Source organism: Columba livia, chromosome 2 (assembly GCF_036013475.1).
Source record: "Columba livia isolate bColLiv1 breed racing homer chromosome 2, bColLiv1.pat.W.v2, whole genome shotgun sequence".
In the NCBI taxonomy this organism is placed as follows: Eukaryota; Metazoa; Chordata; class Aves; order Columbiformes; family Columbidae; genus Columba; species Columba livia.
Window position 1 is genome coordinate 161,962,408 of NC_088603.1, and position 22,097 is coordinate 161,984,504.

A 22,097-nucleotide genomic window follows, 5' to 3' on the forward strand; every position below is an offset into this window, starting at 1 on the left:
CCCATGTGTCCTCCAGAGGTCCACTCCAGCCTAAAATATTGTACAAACAGAGAAACATGGTGTGGGGTTGAACTCCTGGGCTGTAATCTTCCCATCTGCTGTCTATAGAATCATAGAATGTCCCGAGTTGGAAGGGACCCACAAGGATCATCGAGTCCAACTGCTGTCCCTGCACAGGACAACCCCACAGTTCACACCGTGAACCTTGAGAAGAGGGAGCAGGGTGGGTGTTTTTGTTCTTTTGGGGGTTTTATTGGACCTCGGGGAAGCTCCTGTGATATAAATATCTGATATTTACCGCGGGAAGCAGCTTTTCTCATCCTGGTCGAGCATCCAGGCCAAGTTTTGAGGACTGTGCTACGGTTGTGGTGTTTGCCGGCCGAAGGGCGTGAGCACAGGAATCTGCTGCTTCTGCCAGAGCAGCCTCTGGACACAGCAAATGCTCCCACACCTGCCAAGTCGCTCCCTCGTGGTGGGTTATTCCCTTTGGGATGGGGTTTTGCTCTTTTGGGCACGTTTCCTTTTACAGTTCATTCCGAGGACTGGCAAAACATGAAAGTGTTTCACTCCGTTGCATTCGTTTAATGTGGTTCGTGTAGAAAAGCAGTGCTTTTAGGTGAAACGTTATTTACTGACTTCCCTGAGTTATTTCTCAAATATCCAACTTTTAGTCCACAGACCAGAAAAACAAAACTCACACATTTATTTCATAGAATCACACAATCCCAGAATGTCAGGGATTGAAGGGACCTGGAAAGCTCATCCAGTGCAATCCCCCCATGGAGCAGGAACACCCAGATGAGGTTACACAGGAAGGTGTCCAGGCGGGTTGGAATGTCTGCAGAGAAGGAGACTCCACAACCCCCCTGGGCAGCCTGGGCCAGGCTCTGCCACCCTCATGGAGAAGAAGTTTCTTCTCAAATTTAAGTGGAACCTCTTGTGTTCCAGTTTGTACCCATTACCCCTTGTCCTATCATTGGTTGTCACCGAGAAGAGCCTGGCTCCATCCTCCTGACACTCCCCCTTTACGTATTGATCCCCATGAATCAGTCACCCCTCAGTGTCCTCCACGCTAAAGAGCCCCAGCTCCCTCAGCCTTTCCTCCCACGGGAGATGCTCCACTCCCTTCAGCATCTTGGTGGCTGCGCTGGACTCTCTCCAGCAGTTCCCTGTCCTGCTGGAACTGAGGGGCCACAACTGGACACAATATTCCAGGTGTGGTCTCCCCAGGGCAGAGCAGAGGGGCAGGAGAACCTCTCTGACCTACTGACCACCGCCTTCTAATCCCCCCCAGGTCCCATTGGCTTCCTGGCCACAAGGGCCAGTGCTGGCTCATGGTCACCCTGCTGTCCCCAGCACCCCCAGGTCCCTTTCCCCTACACTGCTCTAATAGGTCATTCCCCAACTTACACTGGAACCTGGGGTTGTTCCTGCCCAGATTCAAGACTCTACACTTGCCCTTGTTATATTTCATTACATTTTCTCCCCACCCAGCTCTCCAGCCTGTCCAGGTCTCTGATGGCAGCACAGCTTCCAGTGTCAGCCACTGCTCCCAGCTTGGTGTCACCAGCAAACTTGCTGACAGTCACTCTATTCCCTCATCCAAATCATATATTTCTGGCATTCTTTTTCTTTTTAAGTTTCAAGGTTATTTACACTTGTCTTACAATTGTTCATTTTATCCTTAAGGTCAGCTCTTTTATTTCCCCTAAGGGAGGGAAAGGATAACGCCATTTTTCTCACAGGCTTTGCTGCATACACGGGATAAAAATTGACTGTGTCATCTCATCCAAGAGCGCTCATGGAAAGGCTTTGGAAATGGGTGATCTGCTTCACTCCAGCACTTTTTTGAGGTGATTTACCTTCTATAAAAACACAGTGATTGCACATGGGGCTGATAGAAAATGGGAAAAGCTTGGAAAACATGGTGCAGAAGGGTACCCTTGCTTTTCAGCTTCTTATATATGTAATAAAATATATGCCCAGTGCTACGCTCGGTTATTTCCTCATGCAGGGGCTTTATGATGCAGCACGAGAATGTTTGCTCGCTGGAGGTGGGAGTCCAGGACTCTTTATGAGCATCTTTCATCCAAACAGGTTAATCACGTTCTGAGATTATCTTGTGTGCTTTTATCATGCCAGAAACAACAAATCGGAATTCCAGATGGAGCGGGAACGCTTCGTTTCGTTGATTCTTCCTCATACCTTTGTCTTCCCTCCCATGTGTGTCCGTGACATCTTGTTCTTAGATTAGAAAGTGCTCTAGTGCTGGAAATCATAAAATCACAGAACACATTGGGTTGGAGGGACCTTCAGATGTCACCCAGTGCCCCCTCTGCCTTGAGCAGGGACATCTTCACCAGCTCAGGTTGCTCAGAGCCCCGTCCAGCCTGGCCTGGGATGTCTCCAGGGATGGTTCATCCACTATCTCTCTGGGAACCTGGGCTGGGGTCTCACCACCCTCAGGGGTAAAACATCCTAGTTTGAATTTCCCCTCTTTCAGTTTAAAGCCATCACCTCTTGTCCTGTCACTACCTGCCCTTGTGAAAAGTCCCTCTCCAGCTTTCTTGTAGCTCCCTTTAGGTACTGGAGACCACACTAAGGTCTCCCCGGAGCTTCTCCTCCCCAGGCTGAACCCCCAGCTCTCTCAGCCTTTCTCCCCCAGAGCTGTTCAGCCCTCAGCCCATTCCCATGTCCCTCCTCTGTCCTGCTCCAACAGCTCCATGTCTGGCTGGTGCTGGGATCCCAGAGCTGGACGCAGAGCTCAGGGGTCTCAGGACATGGGGGCACAGGGGCAGAACCCCCCCTCCACCTGCTGCTCACGTTCCTCTGGGTGCAGCCCAGGACACGGTTGATTTTCTGGGCCAGGTCATATCCAGTCTTTCATCATTAAGGGAGTGGAGCATCTCCCGTGTGAGGAAAGGCTGAGGGAGCTGGGGCTCTGGAGCTGGACAAGAGGAGACTGAGGGGTGACCTCATTCATGTTTACAGATATCTAAAGGGTGAGTGTCAGGAGGATGGAGCCAGGCTCTTCTTGGTGACAACCAGTGACAGGACAAGGGGCAGTGGGTGCAAACTGGAACACAGGAGGTTCCACTGAAAGAGGAGAAGCAACTTGTTGGGGGTGAGGGTGGCAGAGCCTGGCCCAGGCTGCCCAGGGAGGTTGTGGAGTCTCCTTCTCTGCAGACATTCCAACCCCCTGGACACCTTCCTGTGTAACCTCATCTGGGTGTTCCTGCTCCATGGGGGGATTGCACTGGATGAGCTTTGAGGTCACTTCCAACCCCTGACATCCTGGGATTCTGTGATCTACCAGCACCCCCAGGTCCTTCTCTGCAGAGCTGCTCCATCCATCCATCCCTCCCCCCTCCCTCCCTCCCTCCCTCCCTAACCTATATTGATACCAAGGGTTGCCCCTACCCATGTGCAGGATCTTGCACTTGGCCTGCTTGAACCTCATGATGTTCACACGAGCATGTTGGTTTTGCCTGTGTCATGGTGACCATCAAAGCTGCTTCTGACTTGCAACCTCTTGGTTTTGGGGTGCCCTTCTTCTGCTGCGTTAATTCTAGCAGGCATAATGATGGACGAGATGCTGATTTCATGGGGTGTCGCCTTCAAGTGGTCACAAAGTCTGTGCAAGCACCAGGAGAACTTTACATTTCATTAATGAAAGGTGTTTGCATCCCATCAGGAGCAGGAATGGTCCTTGGGGAAGGGGTAGTGTAAAGAATCACGGCTGGATGCTCAGGGCTCCACCAGTAAGGTGCAAACCCCTATTTCTTCTAGATGGGGAGAATATCTGGGGGGAGATGGGGGACAACCTGCTTATGGAACTCGCTTTTAAATCACCCTGGCAGCCTGAATGACAGATTTCACACCAACTGTGCCGAGCGGTTGGGTTCTGCGCCCGGGCACGAGGCGCGCGGATCGGAGTGATTTATAATAGCGGAACATATGGCCGGGTTTGGGTGCGGGTGGCGGGCGTTCCCCCTCCCTTTTGCCTCTGCTTTTTGTCCCTTCTCGTGTCTGGAGGAAAATAACAAGGCTTTTTGTTTTCTACCGCTTGTTCTGGTCGCAAAATACGGTGCGTGGGGGGGTAGGGAAGGAGCTGAGGGAGCGAGGAGCAGGAAATCTGATGGGTCCAGTGCACGGTTATTAATTCGCTCCCGAATTCTTGGCAAGATTTTGTCCTGGATCAAGCTGCACGCAGCAAACTTCTGCTCTGGAGGGGCTTCTTTTGCTAAATAAGATTTGCCGTCTAGGGCCACTGTCTTGGTGCTTTGAAGCACCAAGCGCTTCGTGTTTTACAGCGTTATCTCCCAGTCCTATAAATATCACCGCATCACTGTCGGGAAGAAGGGAAGCGCCGCTTCCTCATGTTTTCTTCCCATCAGAGCAGGACCGAGAGGTTATCTGATATTACGGCAGGAGCGGGCTCTCGCTGGTAATCTCTCCGCCGTTGTTCAGAAAGGTCATCTCGTCTTACAGGCTCTAATTGCTCCAGTCATCGCGGGGATTTCGAGGGTCAAACGAGACGTGGCAACTGCAATGGTTAAACCGAGTCGACATCCTGGGAACAAGGATTGCTTGTTTGTTTTATCCCCAGGCTTGGCGTGACTCATCCCAAGCCACCGTCCCTCCTCCTCCTCCTCCTCCTCCATTCCTCCCGTTGTCCCCAGCGCAGCCGCCGCGGGAAATCAAATGATGTCAGGACCGTGACAGGTGGCCGCTTTTGGCCTCAAAAACGGGGCGAATCACCTGCTCACCGGCAGCTGCAGCTTCCAGCCCTATTTCCTGAGGCTTGTGCATGAGTTAGGACAAGGGCTTCCTGCCTCGCCTTAAGCCAAAACACCCCTAAGACCCCGCTTTGGTATTTGCAAGGCAGGCACTTGGCCCCAGGGAAGCTCTGCCAAAGTTTAATCTTGCTCTGGCAAGCCCGCGGGGAGGACGCATATTTTTCTCCATATGTCAGATCTGGTGCTTATAGTTCCCCTAAGCAGGGCTTTCGCAGACCTCTGGTTTCTTAAATATTTTGGAGTTCAAAAGCACAGAGTGTCCTTTCAGCCTCGCTTTCCGCAACTTGCGGTTGGGTTTAGCAAAACAACCTTTTCCAGCCACCCATGCAAGGATAGTTAATACCGAAGATCAAATTAGTTTATTGTGGGTGATTCCCCATTCTCCATCATTATCAAATATTCTCCTTCTCCTCCCGATGATGTTTGTTGTGGGAGCTCTTGTGGAAGGACAAACTTGGCACCGGGACCAACCTGATGTACCGCAGCTGCAAGTTAAATATTTAAGGGTGTGAATGTACAGGCTCGCAATCCTCTGCTGTAAACTGCTTTAGCTTCCCGACTTTTAGATGCTATTAACCTCTTGTGCTCCAATACTACATGAATTCACAGAAATCGTGAATTTTACTGCTTGGGTGGAACTTTTGTCCTTTTTCCGCTGACTTTGGGAACGTGCAGCGGCGCTGACATAGCAGCGTGACACCTTATGGTTGTACTTTTCCTGCTCCTTTAAGGTCTGTCACATCGTCACCGGTGTACGAGTGTTGCTTGGGCTTGCTGTCCCCATCCACGCCTTGGCTGTTTTTCCATATAGACTTTAGCTTATCTAGTTCCGACACAGTGAATTAACTTTGTCCTTTGAGATCAAGTTGGAGTTACAGCTGCATCGAAATTAATTTTACTTCTTAATGAAGTTTTACTTCTTAATCAACGAGCTAAAAAAATAGTTGTTGAAGGGAAGGGTGACTTGCACACATGGTGAGGAGGGTCGGCATTCAGCAGCTGCCACTGTCCGTGCTGGAATGTGCCCGGCTGCCACATGAGCTGTCGCTGCCCCAACTTGACATTTTTTGCCCCTAAATATGCTCAGGGACATTGATCTGTCCCCAGGGCTCAGTCTTAGAATCACAGGATGATTTAGGTTGGAAGGGGCCTTTGAAGAGCATCTCACAGAATCACAGAATCCCAGGATGTCAGGGGTTGGAAGGGACCTCAAAGCTCATCCAGTACAATCCCTCCATGGAGCAGGAACACCCAGATGAGGTTACACAGGAAGGTGTCCAGGGGGTTGGAATGTCTGCAGAGAAGGAGACTCCACAACCCCCTGGGCAGCCTGGGCCAGGCTCTGCCACCCTCACCCCCAACAAGTTGCTTCTCCTCTTGCAGTGGAACCTCCTGTGTTCCAGTTTGCACCCATTGCCCCTTGTTCTGTCCCTGGTTGTCACCAGAAGAGCCTGGCTCCATCCTCCTGACACTCCCCCTTTAGATATCTGTAAACATTAATGATTCCCCCCTCAGTCTCGTCTTCTCCAGCTCCAGAGCCCCAGCTCCCTCAACCTTTCCTTACACGGGAGATGCTCCACTCCCTCCAGCATCTTGGTGGCTGCGCTGGACTCTCTGCAGCAGTTCCCTGTCCTGCTGGAACTGAGGGGCCACAGCTGGACACAATATTCCAGATGTGGTCTCCCCAGGGCAGAGTAGAGGGGCAGGAGAACCTCTCTGACCTACTGACCACCCCCTTCTAACCCACCCCAGGTCCCATTGGCTTCCTGGCCACAAGGGCCCAGTGCTGGCTCATGGTCGCCCTGCTGTCCCCAGGACCCCCAGGTCCCTTTCCCCTACACTGCTCTCTAATAGGTCATTCCCCAACTTACACTGAACCTGGGGTTGTTCCTGCCCAGATTCAAGACTCTACACTTGCCCTTGTTATATTTCATTACATTTTCTCCCCGCCCAACTCTCCAGCCTGTCCAGGTCTCTCATGGCAGCACAGCTTCCAGTATCACCACTGCTCCCAGCTTGGTGTCACCAGCAAACTTGGTGACAGTCACTCTATTCCCTCGTCCAAATCATTGATGAATATATTGAATAATACAGGCCCCAGCACTGACCCCTGAGGCACTCCATCTAGTCCAAGCACCTCCAATGAGCAGGGAATTCTTCACCCAGATCTGGTCTTGAATGTCTCAGGGATGGTTCATCCACCACCTCTCTGGGCAACCTGGGCCAGGCTCCCACCACCCTCATCATAAAACATTTATTCCTTATCAATCCTCCATCAACATTCTGCATCTGGGAGCTTGTCCTTTTCTGGTTGTCCTGAAGGAGGTTGTGATTTGGGCTGTTTTTTTTTCCCCATGTGAAAAACAACTTTTAGCTTTAGGGAAGCAGATCTACAAAAATCCCCATGGACGGGATCACAGCACCTGGGATCAGCCCACGACAAACAAGGCACATCACAGCTTGGAGAGAGCACCGTAGTGGCGTAAACCTTGCAAAAACAGGCAAGAAAAAAAGACCCAGCTTAGCTGAGCTGCGGTAAAGACCCAGCTTAGCTGAGCTGCAAAAAAGACCCAGCTTAGCTGAGCTGCAGCAAAGACCCAGCTTAGCTGAGCTGCAATAAAGACCCAATCTCTGCATGGGCTCTGCCAGGGCATTGGTGCAACTGGGCGCACAGCCACAGGGAATTTGGGGGAAAAAAGCAATAATAATAGCACGCTTGCCAGTATTTTTATAGACTTTGCTGGCTGGGAGCTCAGCTTTGTCGTGTTTGAAACATGGTCCCCAATGTGCTGGTTTTCATGGTCTCAGAATTGAAATGGGAGCTCTTGGGATTTGCAGGATCCTGTTTTGTGGAGATTTTTAGGGGTGGGAGTAAGTTTCAGCCCTCAGTTCTGATCACTCCTGGCTTTTCTGGAGTCGCTACAGGTTGTTTCTTGCTTATGGCTTAAAGTTCAAAGCATTCCACTCAATATTTCACACTTGCAATATTGCAAAGAGATTGTAACTATTAATAACACATTAATCATCTTGCCTCTGAAGATTTTGATTGGAAAAGCAAAATAGGATTTTTATTTATCTTTTTTTAAGAAGCATTAGAGCCAGTGTTGGCAAATCCCAGCGCTCGGCTGATCTTCAGTCTGGTTTTCAGAAGCTCCAGAGCTGAAAATTTGGGGTTGTGAATACAACACTGGCACTAAAGTTGTACCAATGTCTAGACCTGATGTGGGGAGCCACAGATGGTGTGTTCTCACAGTGCCAACACAGATGAAGCCACCGAAACGATCCCTCTTCAAGGTGGAAACCATCTGCTACGTTGCTTTGAGGAGACGCAGCTTCACCCAGCAACCGATTCAGTCCCACCTTGGAGGTTGGGCGAGAGCCACCTTGGAAAACCAACTCTACTTGTCCCAAAATTGCCCCACAAACCCCAACCCTGGGGCATCTCCAAGTGAATAAGGCATAAGATAAGTCAGTGTAATATTTCTTGCCACTTGGTCCGGCTTGAAGGATGTGGTCAAAGCCTTTGACACTGTCTCCCATAATATACTTCTTCAAAAGCTGGTAGCCCATGGCTTGGACAAGTGCACTCTCTGCTGGGTTAAGAACTGGCTGGAGAGCCAGGCCCAGAGAGTGCTGGTGAATGGGGCTGCATCCAGCTGGCGGCCAGTCACTAGTGGTGTCCCCCAGGGGTCGGTGTTGGGTCCAGTCCTGTTTAACATCTTTATTGATGATTTAGATGAGGGGATTGAGACCATCATCAGCAAATTTGCTGATGACACCAAGTTGGGAGGGAGTGTGGAGCTGCTGGAAGGCAGGAGGGCTCTGCAGAGGGGTCTGGATAGACTGGAAAAATGGGCTGATTCCAATGGGATTCCAACAAGGCCAAGTGGCGGGTCCTGCCCTTTGGCCACAACAACCCCCTGCAGCGCTCCAAGCTGGGCACAGAGTGGCTGGAGAGCAGTCAGGCAGAAAGGGACCTGGGGGGACTCAGGGACAGGAAGCTCAATATGAGCCAACAGTGTGCCCAGGTGGCCAAGAAGGCCAATGGGATCCTGTCCTGTATCCAAACTATCGTGGTCAGCAGGACAAGGGCAGTGATCCTTCCCCTGTGCTCTGCATTGGGGAGGCCACACCTGGAGTATTGTGTTCAGTTCTGGGCCCCTCAGCTCAGGAAAGAGATTGAAGTGCTGGAGCGGGTCCAGAGAAGAGCAACAAGACTGGGGAAGGGACTTGAACACAAGCCCTATGGGGAGAGGCTGAGGGAGCTGGGCTTGTTTAGTCTGGAGAAGAGGAGGCTTAGAGCTGAGCTCAGCACTCTCTAGAACTACCTGAAGGGCAGTTCTAGCCAGGTGGGGATTGGTCTCTTCTCCCAGGCAGTCAGCAATAGGACAAGGGGCCATGGGCTTCAACTCTACCAGGGGACATTTAGGCTGGAGATTAGAAAGCAATTCTTTGCAGAGAGAGTGGTCAGGCATTGGAATGGCTGCCCAGGGAGGTGCTGGACTCACCGGCCCTGGAGGTTTTTAAACTGAGATTGGACATGGCACTTAGTGCCATGATCTAGTCAATGGGCTGGAGTTGGACCAAGGGTTGGACTGGATGATCTCTGAGGCTTTTTCCCACGCAGTCCATTCTGTGATTCTTTGATTCTGTTTGGATCCACTGGTTTGGATCTGGTTTGACTGGAAACCCGTGTGGTCTTAGAGATTTAAACCAAAAAAATTCTGGATATGTCATAAGAAAGCTCTTCTGCTGGGCTGATGGATCTTTTGGGTGTCTATGATCGATGGAAATGCCATCAGTAAATCCAAGTTTCTTAGCAAGCGATGTGCGATTGCTTTTGGGATGCAGCCAGCATCCTCCCCAGGATGCTGTAGTTGCATCCCTGGCTGCATGGGTGGGTATCCTGCATGTCCTGACCCCTTTTGCAGGAGCTTCACCTGCTTCTTCCCTCTCTAGCTCATCCCATGGAACCTCCAGCTCCTTCTGCCACCTTTTTTGTACGGGCAACGACAGCAAATAACCTGGTTGGCTCAGCCCGATGCTGAGCTCTCCAGTTCTCAGCAAACAATTTGTGTCCTTCTGTCCTCATCCATCCCTTCCCTTTGAAACAAAACTTCTCAAAGGCTGATATCCTCAAGACCTTGACCTCTCCAGCCTGGTCGACACAAGCCAACAAGCTAAAAAGTTATTAGCTGGCGTATGGAGAGATATCGGATCACATAAGCCCCCAGCTAAAATGCTCGAGCTTCTTTGAGAAGCTCGAGGTCAGCCCGGCAAATTTGCTGCTTTCATGCAGATACTTGATTCATCTCTGCCCGTTTGCGTTATCTGCTTTCTGGCAGCTTTCTAGACTCGTTTTTTTTTTTTTGGAATGTAAAGGAGATAATGCACAGCTAATGCCTGCGTTGTGAAGTTCAGATTGGGAGCGTCGGTACTCGCCGCAAAGCGGTGGAACTCGCTCTGATAAGAGCGAAAGAAATCGGATCCGTGCGATCCTCTTTCTGAAGATGCCCTTTGAAGCCGCGGGTTGTTCTTTTTATTTTCTGTGCAAGCTGGTGTCTTATTCCCATGTCCTCTAGGCCAGAAGGGATGTCACGATGCCAAAGACATCGATGCAAAATGGGCCGTTGGGCGATGGGAGGGGTAGGAAAGTAGTAGGTCGAGAGAGGTTCTCCTGCCCCTCTGCTCTGCCCTGGGGAGACCACACCTGGAATATTGTGTCCAGTTGTGGCCCCTCAGTTCCAGCAGGACAGGGAACTGCTGGAGAGAGTCCAGCGCAGCCACCAAGATGCTGGAGGGAGTGGAGCATCTCCCGTGTGAGGAAAGGCTGAGGGAGCTGGGGCTCTGGAGCTGGACAAGAGGAGACTGAGGGGGGACTCATTGCTGGGGATCAGGATGGAAAGGGGCAGTGTCAGGAGGATGGAGCCAGGCTCTTCTGGTGACAACCAGGGACAGGACAAGGGGCAATGGGTGCAAACTGGAACACAGGAGGTTCCACTGCAAGAGGAGAAGCAACTTATTGGGGGTGAGGGTGACAGAACACTGGCCCAGGCTGCCCAGGGAGGTTGTGGAGTCTCCTTCTCTGCACACATTCCAACCCGCCTGGACACCTTCCTGTGTAACCTCATCTGGGTGTTTCTGCTCCGGGGGGGTTGCACTGGATGAGCTTTGAGGTCCCTTCCAACCCCTGACATCCTGGGATCCTGTGAAAAGCTTCGCACAGCTTCAGCAACGCTCTCCGCAGAAAATATTTCCCTGGGAAGGAGAAAAACCGTCTGGGACAGAGCAGGGTGATCCATCCTTTCCCCGGTACTTTGCTGCTTCTGGGGATTTCCTAACCTTGGAATATCCTATTTAATAGCTTGTCCTTCTTGAACTCGTCTAACTCTCTTTTGAATCCATTTGTGGGTTTTGGCTGCGTTGCTGAATACATTCCACAGCTTAATTATGTGCTATGAAAAGTAATTTCCTTTACTTGTCTTTTAAACCTCCTGCCTGATAACTCCAAAGCAGCCAATAAAACACAGCCTGAAAAATAAATGAGTAATCATTTCCTAGTCCATTCCCCGCATTACTTTTTAGGTATCATGTGAGAGTGGATTTTCAGCAGCGTCTCTACCGATTTAAAATAATCTTCGTGTTTTATTTTACATTCCTTTGGGACTTTTCTATTCCAGGATGTCCTGGCTACACTTTCCTAGGTCTAGCAAATATATATATATATTTTTTAATTCAGTTTTCCTGCTTTAACCTTCATTTTGGTTGCCTTTTCTCTCCTTGTTTATCCATCAGCTATTCCCCACACCCGCTCACGTGCTGTTTCCTAATAGATTCCTTTATTGAAGCTTTAATTTTGTTTTGCCATTTCCATTTGAGTTTAGTTTCTATGGGAACAGAAAAGAAGATCGAAATGGAAACTGCCTCCTCTCGTCTTCCTACTCGGACACGTATTTTATATATACGGTGATAAGGTGGGAGGCACTGAAGTTCAGGAGGCCGCTTGGCTTCATCCAACAGGTCTTGTGTGAGCGAGCGATGGGGTTAGATCAGGCGATGGGTTACAACACGATGTTGTGATATACTTATTTATTTACACCTGGGAGCAAAAAAGCTGGAAAACCTCCATGAGAATGTCTACGAGCAGAAATACTCACGAATCAGGCTTCTGCCCTCCCGGGGACTGTTCCTTGCTGTTAAGCCTGAGATCTCCAGGGGTGAATCTCATCCCAAATGATTCTGTGGTTTGAAAGCCTTGAGATAATGATTGGTCCAACAGTGGAGAGAATCAGACATCCAGGGATTAGTTTTCTGGTTTGAAGGCCTTGAGATAAAGGTTGGTCCAATGCTGGAGAACATCAGATATCCAGGAATGGTTTTTCTGGTTTGGAAGCCCTGAGTTGATGCTTGGTCCAATGCTGGAGAACATCAGATGTCCAGGGATGGACTTTCTGGTTTGGGAGCCCTGAGTTGATGCTCGGTCCTACACTGAAGGACATCAGATGTCCAGGGATGGGCTTTTGTGGTTTGGAAGCCCTGATATGACGCTCGGTCCTATACTGGAGGACATCAGGTGTCCAGGGATGGATTTTCTGGTTTGGGAGCCCTGAGATGATGGTTGATCCTACACTAGAGGACATCAGATGTCCAAGGACAGGTTTTTCTGGTTTGGGAGCCCTGAGTTGATGCTTGGTCCTACACTGGAGGACATCAGAGGTCCAAGGACAGGTTTTTTTGGTTTGGGAGCCCTGGGACAATGGTTGGTCCAATGCTGGAGGACATCAAATGTCCTTCTTGGGTCTCAGCTCCTGAGTCCCTGGTGGAGTCAGCTCATGGTGGGGAGGAAGCAGCACGTTGAAGTGATGCTCTCCCTTAGAATCATAGAATCATTTTGTTTTGAAAAGACCCTCGAGATCTTCAAGTCCAACTGTTAACCCAAACCGAATCCCTAAGAGCCCCCCTTGATCAGAGGGAGATGCACCTTCCCCTGCCCTGCGTGGAGCAAATCCTGACCAAATGCTGCTTAGCTTTGTTCCTTCTGCGTTTCACAAGGTTCTTCTCACAGTTCATCCATGATTAGGGATGACTAATTTCATTTGTACTCACCCTTTGTCTCTTGAACAGACCTTTGCGAAGAAGCGAAGGCTTATGCAAGATCCCCACAGTTCCCATAGTGATTGTATTATTAATATTTAAAAGCGGTGTTATCCAGTTATCTATTTCTTCAAAAAAGGAGCTGGCAGGAGCTGTAGTTCCCGTGTCAAGCTGGCAGAGAGAGCTGGGAGCCTTAACCCTATGCAAAAATCCTCCTCCGTGGTTTGGCTTCCAGAAGTTGTGCAGGAGAAGCCGATGAGCTGGGAGCGAGTGGTCCAGGAGCTTTCTCAGAAATCATGTGGAGTGAACCGCCTGCAGCGATGCTGCATCGAAATACGCGTCGTCCCAGTTTAACCAGAGCCAGGAATGACGTAGGGGGTGTAATTTAGATTGCAAATTACTCTGGAGTTGCAGATCTTGTGTTAATATCTCCAGCAAATAAAAGGCACCAGGTGACTTCAAGGTGGTTTGGCGCGGACACCGTAGATTCTCAACATGAGCCACCAGTGTGCCCAGGTGGCCAAGAAGGCCAATGGGATCCTGTCCTGTATCCAAAATGGCGTGGTCAGCAGGACAAGGGCAGTGATCCTTCCCCTGTGCTCTGCTTTGGGGAGGCCACACCTGGAGTGTTGTGTTCAGTTCTGGGCCCCTCAGCTCAGGAAAGAGATTGAAGTGCTGGAGCGGGTCCAGAGAAGAGCAACAAGACTGGGGAAGGGACTTGAACACAAGCCCTATGGGGAGAGGCTGGGGGAGCTGGGCTTGTTTAGTCTGGAGAAGAGGAGGCTTAGAGCTGAGCTCAGCACTCTCTAGAACTACCTGAAGGGCAGTTCTAGCCAGGTGGGGATTGGTCTCTTCTCCCAGGCAGTTAGCAACAGGACAAGGGGCCATGGGCTTCAACTCTGCCAGGGGAAATTGAGGCTGGAGATTAGAAAGCAATTCTTTGCAGAGAGAGTGGTCAGGCATTGGAATGGCTGCCCAGGGAGGTGCTGGACTCACCGGCCCTGGAGGTTTTTAAACTGAGATTGGACATGGCACTTAGTGCCATGATCTAGTCAATGGACTGGAGTTGGACCAAGGGTTGGACTGGATGATCTCTGAGGTCTTCTCCAACCCAGTCCATTCTGTGTGATTCTGTGTGTATGATTCTTCTGTGTTGTCCCTGTGTGCTGACCTTTTTGAGAGCAGCTGCCTGAGCTGGGTGGTCCAGAACAGCGTCCCTCAAACCTGGCTTGTGTTTCAGCTGCCAAATTCCCTCCAGACAACTAAAACACACGATGGTTTTCTGTGCAAGCCTTTAAACGGCAAAGGGGGATGACTGGGATGATGCACCACTGGGCAGAAAAGTGTATGAGATGCCTTCAGACAACCCCTATGCAGCAAGAAGGACCCTCAAAGCTCTGCCAACATATGGCAGGCAAAAAAGAGATCCTGCTTGTTTCAGGGTTTAAATTTTAAGCTAAAAGAGGGAAGGTTTAGCCTAGATATAAGGAAGAAATTAGTTATGATGAGGGTGGTGAGAGCCTGGCCCAGGTTGCCCAGAGGGGTGCTGGATGAACCATCCCTGAGACATCCCAGGCCAGGCTGGACGGGGCTCTGAGCAACCTGGGCTGGTGAGATGTCCCTGCTCATGGGGGGGAACTGGGTGACATTTGAAGGTCCTTTCCAACCCAAGCCATCTGTGATGCTATGGACAGGACTTTGCGTAACCTGATCCAGTTGAGGATGTCCCTCATTGAAGGAGGATGATCTAGTTGTTCTTCAACGGTCCCTTCCGACCCAAACCTCATGGACTAGATGACTTTTAGGGGTCCCTTCCAATCTAAACCATTAATTGATTCTATGAACTCGACCACCTGGCTGCAGATTTGTGCCTGCAGTTGCAGAACTAGGACAAATGCAGGAGGTTGGACTAGATGATGTTCAAAGGTTCCTCCCAACCCAGAGCCTTCTGTGATGCTACGGACAGGGCTTTGCTCAACACAGTCTGGTTGAAGATGTCCCTTATTGAAGCGAGATGGTCTAGATGGTCTTCAACAGTCCCTTCCAACGCCGTTCTCTGGAGGGCATGAAGGAGAAAAGTCTGGAAAAGTCCAGCCTGGCTTGGAATCACTTATTTACACCCATTTTCCTGCTCTTTTCTCTGGTGCGTGTTGAACCGTGCTGCCAGAGAGGGACTATGAGATCTTTTTCCCTTATTTTTTTTTAATTTCTGAACAGAGTAGGCGGTTGTTGTGCAACTGGGAGCAGTTATTTATACACCTCTGTGCTCTGCCCCTATCCCGCGGTGCGCTTTCCTCCTACAGTGCGGCCGTGGGCTGAGAACTGCAGCTCCATTGCTTCCTGGAAGCTCTTTTTCTTGTTCACTTTATTACCAGAAACAAAAGCTGGAGGTACCGAGTTAGACTTAACAAGCCCTGGGGGCAAGAGTTTCATCTTCTCTTTCAGGTCTTTCCAAGGCATTGATCACGCTGCCTTTGGACCCAAAAATATCTTCACGGGCTGTAATTTTTCAGACTGCCGGAGACGTAGGAGACGTGGGGTTTGTGGAGGTTGGCACACGAAGCCGTCTTCTCCACGGCGTCCCACTGCTCGAGGAATGCTTCTCCTCGTACAAACAGTCCCAAAAATCTGTGGGCAGGAGCAGGACTCGCTGCGTCGCTCTCGTTAACAACCCTCTGTGCTGGTACTAATCACTTGGAGCTTGCGCTGAAGACGAAGGGCGGGAGGCTTCTTGTAGAATCATTGAATCGTTTCAGTTGGAAAAGACCCTCAGGATCATGAAGTCCAACCATCACCTAACTCTGGCACTAAACCATGTCCCTAAGAACCTTGTCTAAATGCCTTTTAAGCCCCTCCAGGGATGGTGACTCCACCACTGCCCTTCTTGGTGAGGGTCAGCACATCTTGGTGTAAATCCTGATGCTCTCCCAAAAGCAAGATCTAATTCAGGGTACTTTGGGCACGATGTTTGGGAGACTGAAGATGACAACTCCAATGGAAGGTCACAATGTCCTGCAGAGCCCAAACTTGTTGGAGAACGTAGTAATTAAATACTTTGGGACACATCTATGGGCACAGTGTAGCTCATATCTAAAAAAAAACTTAAAGCCAATATGATTTCCAACTTCATAGACACAAAATGTCTGAGGTTCGCATTGAGTGGGCAACGGAGCTGGTGAGGGGCTGGAGCACAAGTGTGATGGGAGCAGCTGAGGGACCTGGGGGGTTCAGCTGGAGAACAGGAGCTGAGGGGAGACCTTCTGATCTCTGAACTGCCCGAAAGGAGCTTGGAGCCGGGGGGGTCGGGCTCTGCTCCCCAGGAACAAGTGCCAGGAGCAGAGGAGACGGCCTCAAGTTGCGCCAGGGGAGGTTGAGGTTGGATCTGGGAACAATTTCTTCCCCAAAGGGCTGTGGGGCATTGGAACAGGCTGCCCAGGGCAGTGCTGGAGTCACTATCCCTGGAGGGCTGGACAGATGGACATGAGGTTCTCAGGACATGAGGCAGATCCAGGGCTGGGAGAACAGTTGGACTCGATGATTTTGAGGGTCGCTTCCAACCAAAACAATTCTATGATTGTATGAATAGGCTTTGACACTCGTAGAAAGGCTTTCACAGAGTTTTCTCCTGAAGCTCATCATCTGGTCTAGCAGGAGATGGTACGTGGTAGGGAGGAGAGTGGTCAACCTCCTGTTCACAGTGGTCTACTGGGATGGTAGGAGAGACTTCCCCTTGGAAAGTCTACTTTGTGCCACTCGTTACTCTACAAAAGAGGGTACCACAGTATGGTTGGGACCATGCTGAACCATGATTATGGATTATTCAGGTAGTCTGAGGTGACATCGGAGCCCCCACTGCCCTTAGGAGCTCCTGAGCATCCTTGCAGTGGCTTTTAACAGCTCTGGAGTGAGCTCGGTGTCCCCATCACATCCCCATGGTCTTGGTTCTTCTCTGCTTTTCATGGCTTCTTAAATTAGCCTGAAATTTCTGGCCCCTTTTGTACTTTTTCTTTCCTCGTGGTTCCTTTTCATCCTGCCTACTCAGGTAAATGATAAATGGCTTTTCATAGAAGATAATTTGTTTTGAATCTGGAGATGCTGGGAGCAGTGAGCGAGCCCTTGAGGACATGGTTGCTTGCCAAAAGTTTGAAATGTTGAGGTTTACTGATTATGTTCAGAGAACCAATCTGGGAAAGGGGGAGAATTCCAGACAAAATCAGAGCTCAGGATCCAGCCTCATGCTCCAGCAGCTCCTGGCTTTGATCCGTAACTACATAACTCCCCCAAACCTTGCAGCTTGTAAGCAATCACACAGAATCACAGAATCCCAGAATGTCAGAGATTGGAAGGGACCTCAAAGCTCATCCAGCGCAACCCCCCGGAGCAGGAACACCCAGATGAGGTTACACAGGAAGGTGTCCAGGGGGTTGGAAGTCTGCAGAGAAGGAGACTCCACAACCCCTCTGGGCAGCCTGGGCCAGGCTCTGCCACCCTCACCCCAACAAGTTGCTTCTCCTCTTGCAGTGGAACCTCCTGTGTTCCAGTTTGCACCCATTGCCCCTTGTCCTGTCCCTGGTTGTCACCAGAAGAGCCTGGCTCCATCCTCCTGACACTGCCCCTTTCCATCTTGATCCCCAGCAATGAGTCCCCCCTCAGTGTCCTCTTGTCCAGCTCCAGAGCCCCAGCTCCCTCAGCCTTTCCTCACACGGGAGATGCTCCACTCCCTCCAGCATCTTGGTGGCTGCGCTGGACTCTCTCCAGCAGTTCCCTGTCCTGCTGGAACTGAGGGGCCACAACTGGACACAATATTCCAGGTGTGGTCTCCCCAGGGCAGAGCAGAGGGGCAGGAGAACCTCTCTGACCTACTGACCACCCCCTTCTAACCCACCCCAGGTACCATTGGCTTCCTGGCCACAAGGGCCCAGTGCTGGCTCATGGTCACCCTGCTGTCCCCAGGACCCTCAGCTCCCTTTCCCCTACGCTGGTCATTCCCCAACTTACACTGGAACTTGGATCTGGAATAAAATCCAGCACGTGACAGGCGGCAGCGCTGTGTCCCCTGCCAGGCTGTAGCTATTTCAGGACAGTGGGAACAAACAAACAAGAGACCTCTGCTCCCTCCTGCCATGGATCTGCAGTCATTTCAGCAATGGCAAAAGCGCTGACAAGGCAGAGATTGAACTCTGAAGCCACCTTAGGAAATAATAAACTTTTCTATCAAAGCGAATCAGTCGTAGATTGGCCCCAGTCTTTGCTTGTACCTTTCAAATAAAATTAAAACAATAAAAAAGGGATAATCTTGCGACAAGAGCCGTGGGCTGCACATCGTGACACCGCGCGGGTTCGATGGGGATGGGATGTGACTTTGTGTGTAATGTCAGGGGAAGGTCAGCGGGCTGACGCAGAGACGACTGGACGTGGTGTAGCTATCGTGGCGCCGGTCAACGGCAGGAAGATGACAGCATGGGGGATGCGATGGGCCTGTCAGGAGACGTTAATTCGCGTTGGTTTTGCGGGTGGTGGGGGGTCTGTTCCTGCGGTGGGAGAGCGGCATCTCGAGCCTTGCAGCTTCGATAATAAAGAAACAAGACTTCAATTTTGGGCTCCTCAGTTCCAGCAGGACAGGGAACTGCTGCAGAGAGTCCAGCGCAGCCACCGAGATGCTGGAGGGAGTGGAGCATCTCCCGTGTGAGGAAAGGCTGAGGGAGCTGGGGCTCTGGAGCTGGACAAGAGGAGACTGAGGGGGGACTCATTGCTGGGGATCAAGATGGAAAGGGCAGTGTCAGGAGGATGGAGCCAGGCTCTTCTGGTGACAACCAGGGACAGGACAAGGGGCAATGGGTGCAAACTGGAACACAGGAGGTTCCACTGCAAGAGGAGAAGCAACTTGTTGGGGGTGAGGGTGGAAGAGCCTGGCCCGGGCTGCCCAGGGGGGTTGTGGAGTCTCCTTCTCTGCAGACATTCCAACCCCCTGGACACCTTCCTGTGTCACCTCATCTGGGTGTTCCTGCTCCGGGGGGTTGCACTGGATGAGCTTTGAGGGCCCTTCAACCCCTGACATCCTGTGGTTCTGTGATTCTGTGAATTTGATGGGGATTGTCAGGGAACTGGAGCGGAGACGCTGGCTGTGAGGCTCGTCCACTGCCTGATGCGCTCGCAACTTCCAGGAGTGATAAGAAATAAGATATTTTACAATGAGGGTGGTGAGAGCCTGGCCCTGGTTGGCCAGAAAGGTGGTGGATGAACCATCCCTGAGACATCCCAGGCCAGGCTGGATGGGGCTCTTGAGCAACCTGATGTATTGGGAGATGTGCTGGAGCGAGTGGAGAGAAGGGAACGGAGCTGGTGAGGGGCTGGAGCACAAGTGTGATGGGAGCGGCTGAGGGACGTGTGGGGTTCAGCTGGAGAACAGGAGCTGAGGGGAGACCTTCTGATCTCTGAACTGCCTGAAAGGAGCTTGGAGCCAGGGGGGTCGGGCTCTGCTCCCCAGGAACAAGCGCCAGGAGCAGAGGAAACGGCCTCAAGTTGCGCCAGGGGAGGTTGAGGTTGGATGTGGGAACAATTTCTTCCCCAAAGGGCTGTGGGGCATTGGAACAGGCTGCCCAGGGCAGTGCTGGAGTCACCAGCCCTGGATGGTTGGACAGACGGACATGAGGTTCTCAGGGACATGAGGCAGTGCCGGGGGTGGGTTATGGTTGGACTTGGTCATCTTGACGGTCTCTTCCAACCAAAATGATTCTGCAATTCTATGACTGCTGGTGGGCCAACTGCTCCAGGGGTGGGCAATGATGATGATCTGTGCTGGGGAGTGCAGAAATGGGAGAACCTCTAATGATGGAGATGTTAATAGGTTTAAAAATGGAAGGGGGCGATCATTAAGTCCAAACATCCTAAATGAGATCTGCCCCTTCCCCCAGTACGGAACTACATTGTCGCAGTGGTTTCTTGAGCCATTAATACCCGATTCCATAGCACCAAAACCATGGTCATTGCCAAAAGTGGTGGATCCTGGGTTTTGACACACACAAAAGTGCTTCATGCACCTCAGTCGGGGTGATCCCCGGTATCAGCAGAAATTGGCGGATGGATGGATGGATGGATGGATGGATGGATGGATGGATGGAGAGCAGCCCAGTGGAGAAGGACTCAGGGATATAGATATAAGGAAGAAATTTTTTATGATAAGGGTGGTGAGAGCCTGGCCCAGGTTGGCCAGAGAGGTGGTGGATGAACCATCCCTGAGACATCCCAGGCCAGGCTGGACGGGGCTCTGAGCAACCTGAGCTGGTGAAGATGTCCCTGCTCATGGCAGGGGGGTGGGACTAGATAACCTTTGAAGGTCCCTTCCAACCTAAACCACAGTTCTATGATTCTCTGCCCATTGAGCTACAGCGACTGCTTTTCTACCCCCATGCAGATGATGTGGTGATGTGGTTCCGCCTACTTCCTTGCGATGGAGGTGAACTGGAATTATTTTGTGACCATCACAGATTTGCCCAAAGACCATTATCACTGTGGTGTGGTCGATGCAGGACAACTAGAGTGAAGCTACCACATAGTTGTCTTGGGATTTTGGGAGGACCATGCCCAGTTTTGGGGTTGATCTACCAGGATGACTCCCTAGGCAGGGCGAGGACCAGCGTGCGTGGGCAGCACAACCATTTCATGGTTTGGCTTTCCAGAGGAGCTGTTTGTGTGGTTAAGGATCCATATGTCAGCCAGCCCTGGTGGCACCTTGCTTCTCCATTTATCAACTCCCCGGCTCACCATCATCAACCCAAACAGGTAACTCCAGCTCGGTGGGAAAGGCTGCATTATTTTTGGATAACTCCATCCCACTCAAAGCTTTTCCGCCAGCTCCAGCTGCCGCAACAAGAACTTCTGCTCCTTTGGTAGCCTGCCCTGATTATTTTATTCAAGCTGCCACATCTGTCAGGCCAGTTAGCGAAGACGTATTACACCTTTCAGGTTAATGATGTATTTTCATAGAAATGTTCACGGGCACTGAAATTACTGGTGCAGAAACAAGCCCCAGCTCCCAAACGCTTTGATATTCTGCTAACTGTGATCTACCTACAGTTAATAGTGGTTTATCGCTGATGCTCAGCAATTCTGTATCTGCGCTAGGCCTGCATTCGTCAGCCTGGGCTTTCTAAGGCTTGGCTCCAAGGAACTATGTTTTTTTGGTGGCTTAAACTTCTTTTTGAAGCAAAATATTCCTGCAAAATAACATGCATAATAGAACAAACTGTCCTGCTCAGAGCCAGATTATGTTCTAGATTATAGATCATCCCAGGCCAGGCTGGACGGGGCTCTGAGCAACCTGAGTTGGTGAAGATGTCCCTGCTCATGGCAGGGGTTGCACCAGATGAGCTTTGAAGGTCCCTTCCAACCCAAACTATTCTACGCTTAATTTAATGTTAAGAGTGGGAATGAGACGGTAATAACCTTCTTTGTGGAATTATACACTAGCGGGGGGATTTTGGTTCTTGGATATGTTTGGATCTGGAGCATCACTTGGAGGTGAGACATGTGGCTACTATGGGAGCAGAGAACCCCAAGTGCTTTAGAGCTTCTTCCAAGTCCCTTCTTCTGGCTCTTCTAGGGTAGACTTGGGCCACGTCCCCAAAACCTCGCCAGGAGCGGGAGCTTGAATTGCTGTCGCTGTGTTAACCTGAAGCCTCAGATCTGGGTAAAAATGATGCTTCTTGATCCTCCTGAGTGTCGTTTCCTTCTTCTTGGAGGCTTCAAGAGTTAAAAGAAGTATATATTCAAGGTTCTTCCCCCTCCAGTTGCACCAGAGGTCCTTTCTCTGAGCTGTTTCTGACTGAGATGCCCTTCGGATCGATGAGGGCTTCTGACCCCATTACCCTCTGACACAGAAAGATGCTTGCTCAGCTCTTTTTCCCCTCGTAACTGCAGTTATCAATAAATTCCAAGTCATTTTAAGTGTAAAATACTTGGAAATTTAAGCTTCTCATAATCGGATTGGCTGATTGCATTAATTGCTGTGGTGTCAGGGGGGATACGGAGGAGACTTTCTGGAGTGGTGTCTGGATATTGAGCACTGAGTCAAGTTGCCCAGGAGCCTCTCTGAGGCCACATTAACCTTAATGATACAAGTTCTGGCTCGTTAAAACCCAACTTGTATCACAACACAAGCACTATAAGGCCCCTGATGGCCCCCCTACATCGTGGTCGTTGGTA

At 50.7% G+C, this 22,097-nt stretch overlaps 1 protein-coding gene across 8 annotated transcripts in view; it reads left to right on the forward strand.

The window, feature by feature from the left end:
• Positions 1–22,097, forward strand: part of ARHGAP39 (Rho GTPase activating protein 39) — a 159,533-nt gene that overhangs the window by 75,391 nt on the left and 62,045 nt on the right. The gene's annotated exons all lie outside the window — the stretch shown is intronic.